This window comes from Talpa occidentalis, unplaced genomic scaffold (genome assembly GCF_014898055.3).
Source record: "Talpa occidentalis isolate TD23 unplaced genomic scaffold, MPIMG_talOcc4v2.1 talOcc4.11, whole genome shotgun sequence".
Classification (NCBI taxonomy): domain Eukaryota; kingdom Metazoa; phylum Chordata; class Mammalia; order Eulipotyphla; family Talpidae; genus Talpa; species Talpa occidentalis.
Window position 1 is genome coordinate 63526279 of NW_023601104.1, and position 6000 is coordinate 63532278.

Consider the following 6000-nt stretch of genomic DNA (forward strand, 5'->3'; position numbering starts at 1 on the left):
CATCACCCTCTCTATGTAATTACTCTCACCTGCCTGTACAAGGCATTCCTCATCAGTTTCACAGCCTAGAAGGAAAAAACCTTGAGCTTTGGAATAACAAATTCAAGTAGAGAAAGAGATGAGATTGACTGGACAGGGTGACATTAAACATACATAAGGACTATTGTTAGAACTCCAGAACAATTTGGAGGTACTTTGTGAATAGATTACACTTTAGACTTTTAAAATCAGAATTTCTTGAGGAGGAGTTTTAAGGTTTCCAACATGATTCTGATGCTCTGCTGGATTTGAAGGTCATGATTTACCTAACTAGCAAATGAGGATAGCTTATAAAGATTCAGAGACCTGCCATTAACAATGACCACTTGCTTTGCTTTCATGACATTATTCCTCTCAATAGACCAGTTTGGTCTCTGAAGCTATTAATTTATGCATCCTGTTTTCCCCTTCTTCAATCTGTAGATTTTTATTCTTGGTTTCTTTTGTTGGCGTCTGACTTTGTAGTTAAGGAGACAAGTTTTGCATTTTTGGCAGGGCAGGGGGATCATTTTTGCCTTGAGTTGTAGACATAGATTGCATCCTTTTGGGGAAAATCTCAAGGATGGGGTAGAAGGTAGATTTTAGCCATCAAAATCATTTGAACTAGCCAAATCAACAATAAATCACAAACTCTAGATTTTTGTTTAAAGGGGAGGAGACCAAGGCAGTGGATGTGCAAATTAGCCAGGCCACGACTTGCTGGCTCTGGTTCATTTTGTAAACAAAAGCAGGCCTGAATTCAATCAAACATTACTTGTTAAAGTAAACTAGCAAAAAGCTGGTGAAAATTAAAGTAGAACAGAAGATGGTTTCAATAATTTCATTCTCCAGCTTTTAGCTTAAAAAAAATCACCCACCATTTCATTCTATGGGGCACGTCCTTCCTTTTAAGACACTCTCATGAAGATTTAAAAGCATTTTAGGGGAAGTTATGCGCAAAATTGAAAAATGCTACCTGTAGTGTTGGGTATTGTCTTGAGAACAAAATTCTGAATACTATCATCTGTAGTTTTGACATTATGTGTGTAGACTTCTAGAGATTTTTCAGTGAGAGAAATGGGACCCAGTGGGTTGGCTAACTGAGAGTCTAAATTGATAAATACCATGTGTCTGATATCCTGTGCTTGTTTGAAGGGACACTGAGATATTAGTTGTTCCTGGAAATTTTTTGATTAGGTCTTTAATCTATCTAGAGCTGTTCAGTTTCCCCACAAAACTAAACAAAGCCTGAAAGTTTTGCTCTATGAGACTAAGAAACAAGTGAAGTGTTCCACTAAGGTGTCAGGTCTGAGCTTCTTCAAAGAGGGACAGTCAGAATACCATCAGCATCCTGCATGAACGGAAATTATTGTTTTTAAGCCTTAACTTAAAAGTTTCAGTAGGAATTTTCACCTTTATATGCAGAATGTCCTTGTGTGGTGACAGGATTCAAAGGTCATGTCTAAGAGTTTTTGGATTAAGTAGAGTTGTCCAACTGTCCGCCTAGGCCAAAAATATCCTGACTCATTGCTTGAAATTCCCTTAACCTATGAGCATGTGTTGTGTTCCAGAAACTCAAAGAGGTGTTGATTCATTTTAGGCTGACTTTCTCTATAATGAAGTTCAACCCACCACAGAGGGACTGGGGAGGATCTACACTGTGGCTGTAGGTCTATGATTTATGTTTTTCCTGGATTTTTCTGTTTTCTCTGCATTATTGACAATGAGATAGACATCTGAGATATTTAATCCAAAGAGTAATGCACAGTTCCTAACGAAAGTGCAGACAAATGTTGGTAGGAAGATGTTCAAGGCACAAACCAAGCGCTGATGATGAAACAGCAACTCTTTTCTGTTCTGGAAACATATCTAGGATGCAAACGTTTGCAATGGCCTCCCTGAAGAACACTCACCCTCAAAGCATGATGAGGAAAGAAGTCGGCTTCTTCCTACTAAGGAAGCTGGATCAGCTGACCTTAGAACACTCGACTTGGGGGTAGAAATAGTAAAGCCCTGACTATTCAGAGCTCTTGTGTACTGGAAGAGGATTCATTTAATGCTTCATGATGATTTGAACCCAAAATAATTAATCTTTAATCTTCAAATGCCTTCATTGTGGGTCCTCTTGGAGACAGTGTGCTTGATAAAATGACCTCTTGTGATTTCTTCTTATCCTAAGGTCTCATGATGATTTGTTTTAATGATATCACATGGGTGGAAACCATTCTCTCCTGACCCTTTACATATGACTAGGGGAGGAGTTTTTCTATTTTATGGTTATGTCTTTAACCTGGGAGTTGATGGTTCTATTGTGAGAACTACTAAATTGTTATCTTCCATCCTGATACCCATCTATGATGCTGGCCCAACAACCAGTTACAAAAGGAACTTGGGAAAGAAAAAGGCCCTTGAGGGAAAAGTTCCTGGCTCATATTCTAGGGTTCCTAGCACCCCAACCTGATGCTTTCCCTCCTGGGGTGACCAGAAATGAAATTTGTGCTGTCTCATATTTCATTTTTTACTCCTTTGTGTTTATTCCATTGCTGAAAGACTCAGAACATCACTTTTTCTAGCACACATTGTTTGTCTGAAAATACACCTGGAGAGCTGCCCAATTTGGAAATGACTTAAATTACAAAAAAAGCACAGCTGTCTTTAACAGCTCTAGGAGTTCATGCAACGAGCCTACAATTTATTGAGTAGGATTAGATGCTTATTGCCTATGACACTTTAAATACCATTACATTGAAGTTTATACAAGAAAGTCCAAGTTTAAAACTGGAATCTTAGCAATAACAGCTGGGCCATTTGTTTATGTGATAGGCAGGAAAGAATGACTTCTGTAATCTTCATATTTGGCTTCAGGATTCTGCTTAAAAAAAAAAAAAGATGGGGAGGGGGGCGAAAGAAGCTAATTTCAGATTGTCAAGCTGAGTTGAACACCGCTGGCTAATTTGTCCCTCATGTTAAGACCTCTGCCAAGGTTCCTCTTGTATTCTCTTGTTCTCTCACACCTGACAAACCAGTGCTTGAAATACTGTAGCCCACCTCTCTGACAGCAAGGGGTATGTCGCTAGCTAGCTTGCAGCTCTCTCCCCCAGGCGGCTCACATTCCGCATTTTGTTTCTAGCATGAAAGACTTTGTTTTAAATCATAATAGCAACCAGGCTGTAATCACATTAGAGCGCACATGGAGAACTTGCAAAAAGTCATGTGTTTTGGATTTGACATTCTGATTTATGGTTGTGTGCTCCAGTTACACAGCTGCAATCTCATTTTCCGACAAAGATGTTTTCTATTTTTCTATTACTTTGCTTCACCCTGTCTTTATGTTGGGGAAAATGAAAGCCACCAGGTGAAGTCATAACATAAGTACAAATGTTTTCGTGTTTGGGTTGGAGAGCGTAATAAATGGTGTATACCAGTATCTCAAACGCAGCTTGTTATTTTTGAATAGAAGTGTAAAGGGAATTGCTTACTTAAGGTAATTGCAAATTAAAGAGGTACATGGAAATTTGTTTTTAAAACTCAGACTTGTCCTGCAAACTTTCTATCTCAATCATCTGATATGAATTTCCTAGGAGGGAAATGGACAGTCAAGTTCCAGTTTAGGTATTTAGGTAAACTGAGCTCCCTGCTTAGTGTGGTTCATTTCAGAAAATTCTAAGAAGTTCAAGTTTGGGAATTCAGAGGGATCATCCCTGCTGCCTTGTTCAAAGTACAAATGAGGATGAAACCCAGAGGTATGAAGTGACTTGCCCAAGGTCACACAGCTAGCTAGTGACAGAGTTTAGATTAGAACTCAAATTTCTTTTCCCCTACTTTAACACATGTTCCACCATTCGACTTACATGAATGCAAGTTGAAAGGCACTGTTTTGTTTGTGGTAAACTATCCTCCATCACATAGAATATTTGAATTAAGTCATCTGTTAACTTATGAAACAGAGATTTCACTTTATTTATTTTTATCTCAAATCTATATATTTTATTGTTGTTAAATGTGGTGAAAATTCAGATTCACAACTGGATCACCAATACACATGGCACAATAATCTGTTTTGGTCCCTTGCTGGGGGTACATTCTTGGCAATAAATATAACAAACTTGAACTCTGATGGGTTAAGATTTGACACACTTCAGTTCTTCACAACACTTGAACAATTCCAAATATAGTTATGCTTTTGGAAAGAAGTCTTGATAAAGGGATTAAGAATATTTGTACAAGAAAATAAAAAATATGTACTATGAAGGCATGTGGGAGCATAAGAGATTGACTTGGAAATCTCGACAATTGGAAAGAACATTAAAACTCTACTATCTACATCATTATTTTGGCACCCATTTTTCTCTTACAGAGATTCAGTCTTTGCTTTATGGGAGGATTTTTGAATTCTCTGGTCATTAAGTCACCAAAGTTTTCCCATAGAGAAAGAAATGCAAATAGATGGTATTTAAATATAACTTTCTTAGTAGGACTTTCTAAATTACAGATAACGGTTGTTTTTCTCTTATGCAGAGAGTAGAAGGAGCTGAGGGAAAACAGTTTTATTTATTACTTTTAGCTGGATGCTCTTGAACAGATGCTATGTCAAATCTTTAGCTTCTCTTACCGACTTGGGAATAACAATTAGCTCGTGTAGTAGACTTATTTTTGGTACAGACACTCCTCTCTCCAGCCTTTATTTGCCCCCCTTTCCTGCCAACAGCACCAAGATTTTCCTTTTGGGGAAATTACTCCTACCTCCTTCTAATTCATGAGATGAGCATCACATCATCCTACCCTTATCTAATCCCTGCTCCCCTGTGACGGTGAATGCATATGAATGGCCATATGACAATGAAGACCAAAGAGATTGAATACAAGGGTTTAGGAGGATATTAACATGGTGAGAATATGGAGTCTGAACCTTTACAATTATGTATTTTAAAATCTCATAGGGCAACCTGGAGCTTCTAGGGCAGCTGACATTGAGGAAGGCAGAGATCAGGAACAGAGAAAAACAAATTTCTAATCATGCAGGTTGAACTTTGGATCAAGCGTCTATTGAAGGTAGTCTTACTTAGATTTTCAGTTATATTGGATTCAAAAGAAATCCCATTTTAAGGTTTTCTGGCTCTTGTAATGGAATGATTCTTAAATGATATACTAGGGAAGAATGTCCAATTTGCCACAGCTATCAAAATGGTCTTTTAGGAACATAAGCCTTTGTGGAGTCTCATCTATCTCAAAGCAAGGATTGCATTGGGGTAGATGGTGTTCAGCAGAGTGACTGACAAGAGTAAGCACTCCAATGAATTATAGCTCTCATTATGATAATGATGATTATGGTGATTATGATTGCTAAAATTTGGGTTAGAGAAATTATTCGGCAAACACAGAGGGAAGATGCTGAAAAATGCATCTTTGGCTGACATAATAAAATAAGATGTTTATTATAATTTAAAACATTTTATTTTATCAGATTGTTTATATAAAAACAAACATTAAAATTTTCCCAGATTTCTCCATTTACTATCAAAAAGAGACGAGCTATTAAATCAAACCATCATTGCTTCTTTCATGGATCTTTAATAAATGGTAGGCCTACCCCACCCCCATTATTTTATAAGTTTAAAGTTGGCTCAAAAATCCACATTGTTCTAAGACGATACCCTCAAATCTAAGCAGCTTTCCTTAAATCCAAAGTACTATTTCTCTTGTCCATGCATTTCCAGTCATTTTATGACTGATTTGTGAAGGCACTGGGCACTGGGAATGCTGTGATCTCCATTCATTACACTATTGATGTAAGGGAAGCAATTACCATTTTCTAAGGTAATTTAACTAATATGTATAAAAATTGCATTTATACAGTTGCAAACAATATAGCTTTTTTTGTTTGGAACACTTTTGTCAGAAAATGGGAACAGCATTTATATGTAAAATTTGTGGAGCATCAAAAAAGGATTAAAGCATATGATCCATGACCCACAAGGTGTA